At 39.5% G+C, this 14731-nt stretch overlaps 1 protein-coding gene across 4 annotated transcripts in view; it reads right to left on the bottom strand.

The window, feature by feature from the left end:
- NRP1 (neuropilin 1) overlaps positions 1-14731 on the bottom strand; it is a 138619-nt gene that overhangs the window by 83775 nt on the left and 40113 nt on the right. The gene's annotated exons all lie outside the window — the stretch shown is intronic.

The raw sequence follows: 14731 nt of genomic DNA, 5'->3' as shown, positions 1-14731 counted from the left end.
AAAAAGTTTATTTAAAAATGGAAAGTTACTTTGTTTATACCCACCAGCCTGAATCTTTAAAGGAATATTGTTGCTTGAAAAGGAAATGTGACACACTTGAGGTCACCAAAGTGATGTGATTTTTTAAAGATTCAGGCTTAATAACAATATACTAAGGAGACAAATGGTGAAGGAAGTCACAATAAAATGTTATTCTAAATATTGCACTGAGATAACACATATACTTCTTTATCTCCAAGAGCTGGGGCACTGTCTCCAATAAACTAACATTCCCCCTCAAAAATAGGAAGAGTATTGTTTGTTTAGTGTTATACATTTCTTAGTGTCTTTCCCTTTCTTCTCTTGTTATTTACCAAGTCACCTAGGACCCAGATAATCTGAGCTGTCTTCCATTTTTCTTCTAGACTGACATGAAAACATTACAATCCGTTCATTTCAAACCTTTATTTTATTTCTGTGTTTAACTTGGTTCAAAAGTCCTGGGATATATTAATTTCAGAAATGGCTAGAATATGGCAGTAATATAAACTGTATCTGGCAATTTAAAAGAGATCAAAGTGGGGGAAATCTTCATGATGACCAATGTCATCTTTAACAATCTCTTTTCAAACTGTCCAGGACACATTACTTATGTTTACATAAAGTCTCACGAGGGAACCACAAAGATGATATCACTAGTTAGAGTGGACGGCTTACGGCTCTCTAAATTAAAAATGACATTACCTCATCAGTTAAAATTGTGTGCCAGCTTTGTGTATATCAAGAAGAAAATAAAGCCGACATTGATGGAACTAAGCATTAACATATGTGAATTATTGTATTAACTGCATTTCCTTTGCTGCATCTGATGTTTCCAGTAGTAATCACTGGCCAGCTAGCTTTGCTGTCCGTCTGCAAAACTACGTACGTGAACAGAAGAACTGTTCATTTCTCAATACTTTGGGAGATGCTTTGCATGTTAAAAGAAGATAAAGCAGGAGGAGGAGAAGAAAGATGGTGGAGGAGGAAGAGGAGGAGGAAGAGGAGGAAGAAAGCATCTCAAAATCCTTACTGGCCTTTTATAGTCAACTGGGGGCAGCTGGAAAGAACACCATCTCTGTATTCATTAAAGCCTTCAAGTTGGCATTTATTTGGGAATTCCTTTTATCTCTACTGCTTCATTGACTAGACAGGTCTGCATGTTTTGCCCCACGCTTGCTTATAATTTAACTGTGGTTTGAACTCTTGGCTATGTTTGGCCTGGTGATGGTGCAATATAGGCTTTTTACTTGAATCTTGACATGGTCTGAATACTAAGTGGCCAAATCCTAGTGCATTTTGCTTTCCAGGCACAAATAAGAGAGGTGGGTCAGGCTTTCCTAAGAACTGAGGGCACTGCTGTGGGGGGCCTTTCCTCCCAGGTAAGAGAGAGCTCAGCTAATACAGTGCCGGTGACTTGCAACAGGGAAAGAAGCTAGTATTTTAGTTCACATATTTTCTAATAGTAAATACCAGGCTCTCCTCTTGGCAATGGTAAAAGCTATTTTTAAAAGGAGGAGAGGGATTAGAATCTCTTCCCAGCAAGAGATAAGTCATTGCATCGTTAAGTGCCAATTTTAGGAAATTGAATTATTCAGGGATACAATAGTTACATTTATAAACTGGAATGCTGCTATCATTTTAGCACTTCCCTTCAACGTACCATCCAACGGGGCCCCAAAGAGTGTCACAAATAGCAGTTCATGTAAATATTCAGGAGGGTTTATGTGCACAAGTTGCAAAGGGTATTACTGCCAAGGAAGTTAAAGCAGCTTGCGTCTCCCTCTGGAGTTGATACCAGTTCCACTCCATGAGTTTCTTGCTGGCAAAAGTGGTGCCAGGAATGCAGCGGGCGTGCCAGCAATCCCTCTCCAGAGACTAAATGTGTCACCACAGCAACGCACCCAGCCTGCATTGGCCTGAGGCCCGGGATACTGAGTTTGCAAATTTTGCTCCCCCAGCCGGCTGCACATTGCTCTGTTACTGCTCCAGTGTGGCAAGCGCTGCACTTCTTGGAATGTCAAGATCCCCAGTCATGACGGCTGGGACCTACACAGGTGGAAATGGGACCACTTGCTTGCCTCTCGTGCTGAACCGACACGTTGTGGCTGCCGGAGGAGAGCCAGGAACTGTGTCTCAGGAATTGGACAGATGCATAGAAGCTAGAGGAGGGGTCAGCTCGTTTAGAGCCCTGTTCTAGAACATCAGTGCTCCAGGTGACAGGGAAGCCGCATCTGAGTCCAAAGTGCACCGCCTTTCTGTGCAGGGCCCTGGACCACAGCAGACAAGGATTCCAGCCAGGGAAGCCCTTCGTCAAACCTCATCCTGCCCACTTATCACAGGAATGTAAACATCATGTGGATTTTTTAAATATTTAGAGGACAACCAACCTCCCCCTTTAGGCATCCTACCATTTCTTTTCTTAACTCTCCTACCTTAAGCTTTCCGCTAAGCAGCCTATATTTATTGGGATGTTGTACTGTTTTACAATTAAAAGACACTTTCCCATGGTCCCTGTTTGTTTTTAGGGTGTAGTACACTGGGGCTCTTCTCATGAGTGTCCTGGCTTGGGAGAGCAAGCTCCTTTTTTTTTTTTTTTTTAATGTTTATTTATTTTTGAGAGAGCATAAGCAGGGGAAGGGCAGAGAGAGGGAGACAGAGGATCCAAAGTAGGATCCACACTGACAGCAATGAGCCTGATGTGGACTCCAACTCACAAACCCAGGAGATCATGACCTGAGTGGAAGTCAGATGCTCAATCGACGAAACCACCCAGGCTCCCCGGGAGCACAAATTCCTTAAGCTAAAGGGCATTTTGCTCCCACACTCCTCCTCCCCTCACCCCACCCAACCTAGATATATGTGTGTGGTACAATAGTCTGAATCCTAATACTAATCACGAGTTAGGTTTCCCATAAGAATGATAAAAGAATAAAGATTTCCTTCTAAGAATTCTTGAAAGGATTACCCAGAGATTATTATTTTTTTTCTTTTGGAAAGTTTGAATTACAGCTTTAGGAAACTCGCCAAGTAGGGGAAGAAGGGATGGGAAAATGAGAAATGTACTCAGTCACTAAAGAGCAGCTTCAGAAGCTTTATAGGTATGCAGTGCTGAATAGACGAATAGCACACTTTACTCAAGTCGGTTTTCTCTTGTGAGTACAAATGACCCCTGACTCTCCATGGTGGAGCCTGCTAATGGGAAGAAAGCTAATCCTCTGCGGGGTGTTGTCTGTGCAGGGGAGCTACTGTACCAGCCCCTCACAGCTTCTGGACATTCTCGCATGATTAGGAAGGGGGGTTACAGGTGCTGGTGTCTTTTTAATCTCCTTCCAAGAGGCTCTGCCCCCACGTGCATGTGCACATTAATAATGGAGAAATCTGATACCTGACATCATAAACCAGAGTGAGAAATGATGTTGGCTAACATAATTTTCACCTGCAAAAATGTGTTTCTTTGGATCTTTGGTTTATTTTGCACAAGGCATTAATAGCTATCCCTATTGAACAACCTGTAAACGATTACTACACTGCTGTCCAAGAATTACCTTACATATTCCCCGGCAGAGAACAGACTTTACTCTGAGAGCATTAGGGAAGGGTTGGGAAATAAAAATATACAATGATGGAGCTAAAAGAAGCCAATTAGTCTGCATCTGTGTTTCTGAGTGATTTTATGTGAGATTCACCCCTAAGTTCTGGTTTGCTGGCAATGTTCTAATCAAGATATATGAAGAGACTTATAAGGTTCATAGCTTCTTATTTAGTATAAACAATTTTTAGAAAACCATTCAAACGAAATAATCTGGAATAATGTCAAACATTTATGCAAAAATATTTCCTGAAGTGTTATTTAGAATAATGGGGGGAAATTCAAATAAGGCAGACAGGAAGGAAACAAGAAGGAATTTATATATATTCATATCATGGAATATTACTCGGCCAATAAAGCATATTCAACACAAGATTTTATATAACATAGGAAAAATGGTAATGATATCATAAATGAAAAATCAGAACGTAAAACCCTATATATAGTATATTCTCAATTCTTTTTTTAAAATTTGTTTTAATGTTTTATTTATTTCTGAGAGACAGAGACAGACAGACAGCATGAGCAAGGGGAGGGTCAGAGAGAGAGGGAGATACAGAATCTGAAACAGGCTCCAGGCTCTGAGCTGTCAGCACAGAGCCTGACGCGGGGTTCGAACCCACAAACCATGAGATCATGACCTGAGCCGAAGTCGGATGCTTAACCGACTGAGCCACCCAGGCACCCCAGTATATTCTCAATTCTTAATCATATGAAGAAAAAGAAATGGAAGGGAGTATGTGGAGCCATTAATAAGTGATTGTCTCTGGGTAGTGAGATTATGTTCCTTAGTCATTTCTGTATTTTTCAAAAATTTTACAATGGTTAAGTGTTCTTTGTAATCAGATAAGTTATTTTGAAAGGCATTAACTGTCTATATATAAAGTAGTAAATCAATACCTTGTTGCCTAGCTAACAATTTTTTATTTCTTGGTCAGAAAACACTATTTTTATGAGGTTTTATTTGGAAATAAATCAAAGACTTTGTCTTTTTCTTTTTAAAACAGCTGGATCAATGAAAGTCTCTGTGTGCTATTTTTTCTTAAAGCACTAGAAGGTTAAAATGAATCAGATTTGATCTTATGCTGTCTGATACTGGCAATAATACTTGCCATTTGTACAGTAATCTCCATGTTACAAAGTGCTGTCAGATGTATTATCTGAGATAGTCTTTTCTATGATCCCAGGAAGGTATTTATTAGGTGGTATCATCCCAGAGGGAGCACAGAACTGGGGAAGCACTGGAGGGGAGACACAGATGAAGTAATTTGCACCCTTTCAACATTGCCTACTTTTGGGCAAATTTGATTCCAATTTCTGTTCTTGTTATTCCCTCTCATACATATATTTTGAGAGGTGGAGGATGGGTATGACCTTATTATTTTAGAATTACTCATTAACAACCCATAATTCATTTTTAACAGGTCACTAGAGCTGGTTGCTAGAAAACCACCATGTCGACTAATATTTCATTGATTTTTTTTCTTAATGGTGTGCTAGAGCTATATAAAGAGGTACCTCAGAGTGTATGGAGGTTTATGTGCATGTGTGTGTGTATGAGACAGAGACAGAGACAGAGAGAGCCACTGGCTTCCAGGGAGTCACATGGGTTGAAAGTTTCAGTGGAATTGATGGTGGTCATTGAATGGGCCTCCTTCCAGAGCTATTCTGGTCCTGGTCCTCCTGCTCGGGCTGGATGTTCAGGGACCACATGACTAGAACCCAAGCCCAGCCTGGACAATAGAGAAATAGAGATGAAACAGAGGAGGGTGGTGGAGTGGTGTTGAATAGCAGCTCTAATTTTGCTTTCTCCCCAGTGCTGGTACTGGGGCCTAAACACAGATTACTCCAATAAGGATGGGGCAGAGGCAAAGCCTGGGTTATGCAGGCCCATCCGTTCTCCCAGCATCGGTAAGTGGGAAGGGCAGGCCCCTCTGACCACCACCAGAGTTAGAGCCATCCTGGGCCACTCTCCCAGGAAGGAGGTGGTAACACCCCAAACTCAGGGCAAGGAGAGAGCCTGAGCCTCAGGCACGGCCAGAGGGCCCTCGACATTTTCAGAGGAACAGAGAAGCTGGGCTGTGCTGGCCAATTCTATGAAGTGCCAATTTCTAAGAAAGCCATTCTGAATCTGACAAAAATTTAAAATTTGTACTATAGATAGAAATACAAATGTTTTGTTTAATATTTTGTCATATTCCCCTTTAATGTTTGTTTCTAAGTTAATAAAGTAATTTTCCACCTATTAAAATAATGCTAAATATCTTTTCCTAATGATATGCTTTCTCATATTATTATATGTGTTTTTTCTACTTGTGTGCACTCTGTATTACAAGTAGGATTGTAGGACATTAGTCTTAGAGCTAGGGCTCATTTTCACTTGTGCTGACACTTTCTAACATTCAGTCTCTCTTACTTCTATTCTGGCAATCCTTCTGATATACCCTAAGTCTAGTTATCCTTTTGATACACCCCTAACTTCTAGTCCATAGCCTTACTATAGTTATACTTACAATGTGGTTATGCATAGTTGTACTAATTAATGCTCTTGACATTGTCAGGGCATAGGGTAGCATTTTTTCAGTTGGAGGAGATACCCAACATATTGGTAACCCCATTCACTTATAAGGAGAGTGGTATTTTATAGACATTTCCATTTCACTACCCTGGAATTCCTCGGTACAGAGCTCAAGGTCCAGACGGCAGGGACGATACCCTGATTGGCTGGGCCCATGCCACAGAGCTGGGAAGTATGTGGTGCTACAGAGGACAGGTAGCTTTGCTTAGTGGCTGCTGCATACACTCCAGCCAAACCATTTCTCCTGTAACTGACTCCATAGATTATAAATGGAAAGCCAACCCCCTACCTCTCTTGGAACAAAAAACTTGCAAACACTTTTGTCTTTTGTCTTGTCATTGTCCTCCTCAAAGGCTCGAACGATGTTAATCTTGCACTTGTTCACAGGCTTCCAGATAATTCTCCTGCAGGAAATCCCAACACAATACAGTCTCCCTAGCATCTTTTTCAGAAGGTGGTTCCGCTGATTCAGTATAGTAAGGGTTTCTATATGTAGGGAGTCAGATAACTTGTTCTCAATAATCAGAGTACAGTAAAACTCATAAAGCTAATCTCACACATAAAAATTTTCATCTTTAAGCTTTTGTGATGCCTCAGGGTCATTATAATGAATATCCATAATTTTATTGCAGCTATTGAAAACTGATGATTAATAGGCTAGATAGTAACATAATAATATGTACGAGAGTTAACAGTCCCAGGAAATGAGGCATTACAGAAGTAAAGAAAGAAAATGGTAAAGAAAAAAAGCTTTCCTGGAGTAAAATTAAAAGAGATATTAAATGGCTCTCCCTGCAGCCATGCAAAGGGATGACAATTGATTATGAAGCATGTTGTGGGTTGTGGCCAGTCAGGACTAGGAGAGGAGAGAAACTGAAATAATAAATGTCCAGTAGATTATAGGCAAATCCCCACTGCTGCATAACAAATCAGCATGAACGGAGGGGCTGAAAACAACACACATTTATTAGGTTGCATAGTTCAGCAGTCTGGCATGGTGTGGCTGGGGTTCTCTGCTTGGGGCATCCTAAGACCAAAATCAAGGTATCTGCAGGGTTGCAGTCTCACCTTGAGCTTGGTGTCCTTGTCAAAGCCCTCACCACTAGGGTAGAATTCAGTTTCTTGTAGCTGCAGGACTGTAACCCCCACTTTATCGCTGGCTGTCACATGGGAGCTGCTCTCAGATCCTACAGACCACCTGCACCTGTCGTCATGTGGCCCTCTCCAACTTCAAAGCCACAGGAGAAAATCTGCCTCACTCATTCCTCATGCTCTTCAGAAAAAGCTCAGTCCCACCTACGGGCTCACCTGATTAGGTCAGGCTCATTCCAGATTGCCTCCCTTTCTTGAGGTCAGCTTGTTTGGCCACTTAGTTAAATCAGCAAAATCCCTTTGTAGCAGCACCTGGATTAATGACTGATTGAATAACTGGGAGAAGGTGTGTGCATCTCAGGGGCCGAGGGTTCTGGGGGCCCTTCTTAGAATTCTTCCTACCACACAAACCAAACTCTGGTAGAACATATGGGGCTTGGCAGCTACAGTAGAAACCAAAGCCAATAGGGATCATCCACTTGCATCTCCCGATGGAGCAAAGATTAGTGGATCCAGGGTAAGACTAAGGGCAGGATTAGGAAGTTGAAGCAATTGTGGAAGCAGTTTTAATGTTCTCATGTCATGTTGGCTGCTGCTTTGGGAGCCTTGAGCCCGCAGGCATTGCTTGCTGGGAAAAGGAAAGCAGGGTTCTGGAGTGAGCCAGACTCTCCTGACTGAAGCAAAAGCAGAACTTCCAAGATTGCCCAACACATATGTCTGGAGACAGAAAAGTGATAATAGCTTCATTTAAAAATAAATATATAAAAGAATTCAAGACATGTGGTGTAAAATAATGGTCAAAATATATAATTTTAATAGAAGATGTTTGGAGTTAAAATTTCTCATTTCTGAACAATCTCACTTCATGATTAAGATTTATTGGCATGGAAGATAATAAAAGACTTCTTCACATGGGAAAATATTTCTATGATTTAACTCAGATTATGAAATCCAATGATGCATTTTAAGTGGAAGAGAAGGAACACTTCCCTAAAAACAACTACCCTCCAGAAGTGATGGAGTCTTCCAGTGTCAAACTCGCAAAGTTCAGTATTTATAGAAAAATTCACATGCCTTTAATTACAATAAATTCAGTTCCCAAGTAAAACTGTGCCATCTGGAAGATATTAACATCATTTACAACTTGTTCGCCTCCCTATTTCATAGAAAATTTTTACTTCTTGCCAACTTTCCACTGTTCTCAGGGGGAAAAAAAGGAATTACTTGTATGGATTGTCTCAAGATGGGTTTATACAGCAAGTCAAGCCATCAGGAAGTGACAGGTTTTTCTGGACACCTTTACTTCCTTTTTATTTATTTTAAATCTGTGTAGCTTTAAGCTTTTTTTCTAGGAAGATATTCTCTTCTCTCTGCTCCTCTCCTCTCAGCTCTCCAAAGGGAATAATTTCGAGTTTTTTAAGTTAGCTGAGTTTCTTTTAACCTGGTCCAGTGGACAGAGTTGGGGCAGGAAGCACTGGGGGCTTGTCTGGGCTCTGGACTTCAGTAGCCACTCAGGCACCTTTGGCCTATCAAAGTGTATCACTGTATTTGACCTCCCATAAAGTGTCACAGGGGCCAGTGAGGCAAGGAAGTGCCACCTGCCTGACCATCATGCAGCCAGTTTAGCCCAATTGGGACGACTGTGATACAAGTCTTTCCACTGTGCCACTTACTAGCTGAGTGCCTTGGGCAGGTACTACCCAAACTCTGAGAGCCTCTGTTGCTCACCTGTACAATGAACAACATGAGGATTAACCTACAGGATGATAGGAAAGGTTAGATTAGATAGTGAGTGTAATGACCTTTGCCAGGCCTGATATCCCTTCTCAAGTGAGGCTGGAATGCATGAGAAGGAAAGAGATGAATATATAGAAAAGTAAATGGCGCACAGCTTTGTTTTCCAAAAAGTATGCCACCCAGTTCAAAACAGATTGTGTATTTCAAGTAGTGCAGGAAATCTAACTACTGTTATCTCCCAGGGGGATCTATCAGTCGGATGACTAAGTCTCAGAATATTACCATAACTTGTTATTCTGAAAAATACGATGTGGGATGGCAATAGGTCTTGCCCCAGTATTGCCACCAAAAATCAATAAATGAAAGCCATTGTCAATAATGGAATTAAAGAAATCAATTTGTATATAACCACGATACGTTTTTTTAAATCACTAAATCTGTTGAGTGTTTCCACTGATGTACCCAACTGATTTAACGATCTGTAGTTGGATTAGTGCTAATAGCATGCAGTGCTGAATTTTCTCAAAAAGCCCTCATAATTGGTACAACGGAAGCACACTAGGTACAACTTCCAGTTCTAGAAAGGCAGTGACTCTGACTTATAGTGTCACAAAATCATAATCCTCAAGTTTCCTTTTTCATTGTTTGGAAAAAGAAATAAAGTAATAATTCTATTTTAGACTATAGGACCTGAGGTGCTAATTTCAAGAATTTTAAAAATATCCTCCTGATTAATTAGTAATTATTCAGTGGGGATCTAGGTAGTTTGCATATCAGAGCTGCAGGAACTAAAGTTGGCAAATATTCATTTTTTAAAGTTTTTTTTTTCTTTGCAGGTTAATTACAGGAGAACGTTTTGGTGTCAGGTAGGTGAGATTATTCATTCTAGAATGGGGAAGTCCCTTACTCTGAAATGACTACTCACTTTTTCTGAAAAAATGGAAAGAAAAAAATGCCAAAGAAAAGTAGTTCTAGTGAAACAGATTAGATTTCTTTTCCTTTTAGGGACACCAGCAGTGAAAGCAACATTAAGTTGAATTTTAGGATGGGCAGGGAGCACTCACCCAAGTTGGAATTCTACGATTCTGTTCAGTAGACCCTAGAGCTTACCTAGGGTACAAATCACTAAGCTGATCATAACCAAGAAACACAAATCTTTTAGGTATAGCTCTAATGCATTTATTTTTTTTAATTTTAAAATATTTTAATGTTTATTTATGAGAGAGACAAAAAGACTGTGCAAGTAGGGGAGGGGCAAAAAAAGAGGGGGACAGAGGACCCAGAGTGGGCTCTATGCTGACAGTGGAGAGCCCGACATGGGGCTTGAAACTATGAATCATGAGGACACAACCTGAGTCAAAATCAAATGCCCAATCAACTGAGCCACCCAGATGCCCTGGGGCCTAATCCATTTATGGTACTAGAATGAAATACATGAAATACGCTTGAGAAAAATAGATCAGGGTCATAGGGAGGTTTGCCTTTTCCTTAGCCCCCAATGTTTACTGAAAGCAGCATACTGTTGACTTGCTATAAGTCATCTTTAGAGTCTGATGCATCCATGCTTACAGTATTTGTTCTTTTTTGGTTTTTGTTTTTTTTATTATTTAAGGTTCTATTAACTCGAAAAGCAGGTGTATGAGCTGCACATGACTGGGCCACCTGTAGTTTTACTAACCTAGCATATATTCTGAACCCCCAAATTAATTTTTAATGCAGAGAATTTATGTAATGAGAATTGTATCTGTGGACATAAAATATGTTAAACATCAACTAGGGTTTCTTCTATATGACAACATGAAAGCCAGTTAAAAAAATATTCAGGGAATCATTGGCTATTGGCCTCAACATTAGTTTATATAATTTTTTCTTATCACTGATTTCCATTACAGACTCAGTAATTAATTGGTATAGAGCAAGACTTGAACTCTCTCTGTGTTAGGAGCAAGCTCATGGAGGGAAGAAAGGATTTTAATGATGTAGGTGGCCTCATGATTTATACAGACCTTAAAGAGTAATTGTGTGTTTAGAAGAAAAGAAAGCAGTGGCCATAAACATTGTCAGTATCCTAAGAGCAGAAGCACCATCTAAGTTTAACCATATGAGCACAAAGAGGGTCAGCTCGCTGAAATGGTTCTGTGGTGGAAGAATGGATTTAACTCAACCAGGAGATCAGGCAGCCTCCGTCCTACCATCTAAACTCCTCCCTGACCCTAAGGTGTCTTTTATGGCCACCTTCACAGAAAGGAAGAGGGAATATGGTCAAGTTTGCTGAAATAAAAGGGAGCATAAAGGGAGCATTTCCAAATACACTCTTCTCTTTAGCACAACATAAGCTAGAGAAAGGCATAAAAAAATTTCCTCTTGATAATAGTAAAGACTCAGCTGTAAAAACAAGACAGGTAGGCAAAGGAGAGAGAAAGTTGTGCTTTATCTTCCTTACTTTGACTAATTATTCCATAAGGAAAGGTGACTTTTTTGCATTAAAACCATAATACATGAAATAATTTAACATTTCATTATATGTAAACAGCCTACTTTCTTTGAACGCTTTTAACATAGAGGGCTAAAGTTTACTGCACTTTATCTATAAATAAAAGTTTATTTAGGGAATTGATGGTGTAAAATCACATGGAGAGACGGGAAGGAGGTTCTTCAGCATTTTAGTTCTTGAATTATTTGGGGGCAAATAAGTGCTCACTTACAAATGTACAATAAAACAGGCCCTTTGAGAATCCTTCCAGGGAAAATACTGCAAAATACTGCAGGTCCTTGAGATTGTCATATTACATTAAAAATACCCCATATTTCAGATATTTTGTTAATTGTGATTGCTTTTTTTCTCTAGTAATGGTAAATTACCTGATAATATTATTATTGTTTTCATCGATTTCCAGTCTATTGTTTGTCTTTTTTTTTTTTTTAATTAATGGAAGCAGAAATGGTGGAGAATTGGTCCTAAAATGTGTTTCCCAGAATACTCATGAAATGTTTCATGGAAAAAACAATTTTTTTTTCCCAAATCATATGGGAATGCTTCATGTCATAATGTTCCTTTTGTGAATATTCACAATTTATGTCAGTATATTAAAGGCTGTGAGAAGTCCCACAGGTCTGAAACCTTGATTTAACTTGGCTTAACCCAACATATGCCAATCTCATTGATTGTAAGAATCTTTTATTACATAATACCTGTGGAATATCTGATAAATATTGTTCATCAGAAAGTATTTTCAAAGTGCCATTTTGGAAAGTCACTGACTTTGAACTAGCCACAGGTCAGAAATAATAAAAAAAATCAGGAAGGGAATCAATTTTGTAAGTGATGACATAAATTTGAGAAGACAGAGATAACTTTGGCAACCTAATTCCTTCTTCTTTTCTGCCTTAAATGTTAGAATTTAATTTTAATTGGTGCTTGGAAAACTGTTTTAGCAACTGTTTCTAGCTAAACAAGTACAATGCTGATCCCTAAGACTGCCTACACTTGGTAAGATAGGCTTGACCACGCCTGACAGATGCACTTGGCATAGATGACTTCAGTTTGCCTCTCTGAGAGCAGGAATTGAGAATGTCCTGGTTTTTACTATGTAGTTCATGTTATGGTGAGCACCATGAAGAAAAGTAGCAAAATTTCACAGTGGGAAAAGACCTGAGGGATAGGAGACCAATACTGCATTTTATAGGGGTACCTGGGGGGCTCAGGTGGTTGAACATCTGACTCCTGATTTTGGCTTAGGTCATGATCCCAGGGTTGTAAGATCAAGCCCCCCATCTGGCTCTGTGCTGAGCATGAAGCCTGCTTAAGATTCTCTCTTTCTCTCTCCCTCTGCTCCTCTCCCCAACTCATGCACTCTCTCCTTGTCTCTCTCTAAAATTAAAAAAAAAATTTTTCATTATATAGATGAGAAAACTGAAGCCAAGAACACTTAAGGGGAGTGGAGCAATATTTCAAACCCAGATAACAGAAGAACCACAACATTCTACTGTATTTTGATGAAAGAGAAACCATTACATCTCACTTGTGAGGAGATGATGAAAAGGGTCTTTTGCTCATCAAAAATTACTTCCAGTTTGAGATTCCTACCAAGGGACTGCTCAGTCTTGCTCCAAAGCGTATAGGAAGAGGAGATGCACTGAGTCCAGACAGGGAGTTCATTCCATCTTTGTGTACTGATGATTATTGTGTGTTCCTTGTTTTGCCTTGGATCTGTTCCCTCAATAAATGCTTCTTCAGTATTTAATGTAGCTTCCATTTATTATCCTAAGACCACATTTAATTCTTCCTCCACATGAGAGCTCTTCAGGTATCTGTGGATAAGCATCACAACCCTAAAGTCTCTAACTTTTTTTGTATTGTAAGAGTAGAAAAAAATTAAAGAACCCATATATGAGACTGACACCTTTGAAAATAGGCAAACGTACAGATAAATAAGGAAACCACTTCTAAAATTGCACTAAGATTGCTGAGACAAGCTTATTTTAGCAATTATAAGGATGGTGAGCACTTTGAGAGGTGCATATATATTTCAAACACTGTAATGTTGTGGGCACTTGGAGTAGTGTCGGTGCCATGAAAGGCAGGGTGTGTGGCTAGACTTCTATTCTCCTCTCTTCCACACCCCACTATGCCTTCCTTCTCCCTCCATTCCCATACTCTCCAGCCTCTACCCTTCCTATTGATTTGGGGCTAGGCAATCTTGATGCAGGGTCTTTCCTATTGACAAATTGTCTCTGTGGAGAAGGGACCCAGGAAATGGAGGGAGGTATAGGGCAGAGGAAGGGCTGATCTAGGTCTCCCCATGGATGGAGCCAGAGGGCCAAAAACANCCCAGGTGACCATTTAACACAAACATTTTCCACATTCACTTTGAGGGTTGGCTTTCTGATGCCAGAGAAAGAATATAATTTATTCTGCTGATTTTTCTTTTACAAACTAGGCACACCAGCCAAGAACTTCCAATGCTGGACTGAGAATGTTCCTATTTTTGTAACTGTTAAATTTCTATGCTGAATTTTCTCTTACCCACTTCCTCTTCACACTACTATGTAATTTCATGCCAACGGATAGTCCCTTTAACATTTGTGTATGTGTGTGTGTGTGTGTGTGTGTGTAATACAGCAATATTATTGCTATATTGTAAAAATTCCATTGATTCAGGATATTTTTCCTAATGACAGGTTGTAATAATTCACCTCGCCAGACATAGGTGAAATACACATTTTCACTAATTAAGCACACACATAGCCTTTACAATTTTTAAACCTTAAAATAGGCTTTTTAAAGTTTAAAATCAAATGACCTTTATATCAATTTCTTACTACCAAATTCCTCCCTAATTATTCACTGATGAACATACACTCCAGAAACACAGGTTAATAGTTCAAATACTATCAAAGCAGAAGGAATGTTGGGTTTGGCAGCCATTAAAAATAATAACTTCAACTTGATGTTTTTCTAATTTTTCTTCTTTAAAATCCAATGTCTTCAAAAATACTTGCCCCTTAATGTGTGACAGACATGTTAAACACAGGCTGTATAAATGTTTGAACAGTAATAATATTGATCTGTTCAATGGAAATGTTCTGTGTAAATGGCAGACCATTAGCAAAAGCTTTGATTTTTACTCCCATTACGCTTTGCAATTAAAGAGGAAAGTATTCTTAGCATGTGTGACACATATATGCGTATATATAATTTTTGGTGAAAAAAG

This window comes from Crocuta crocuta, unplaced genomic scaffold, assembly GCF_008692635.1.
Source record: "Crocuta crocuta isolate KB4526 unplaced genomic scaffold, BGI_CrCroc_1.0 scaffold457, whole genome shotgun sequence".
Lineage (NCBI taxonomy): Eukaryota > Metazoa > Chordata > Mammalia > Carnivora > Hyaenidae > Crocuta > Crocuta crocuta.
Note: the sequence above shows the minus strand (reverse complement) of the source record. Positions and strands in the feature narration are given on the sequence as shown.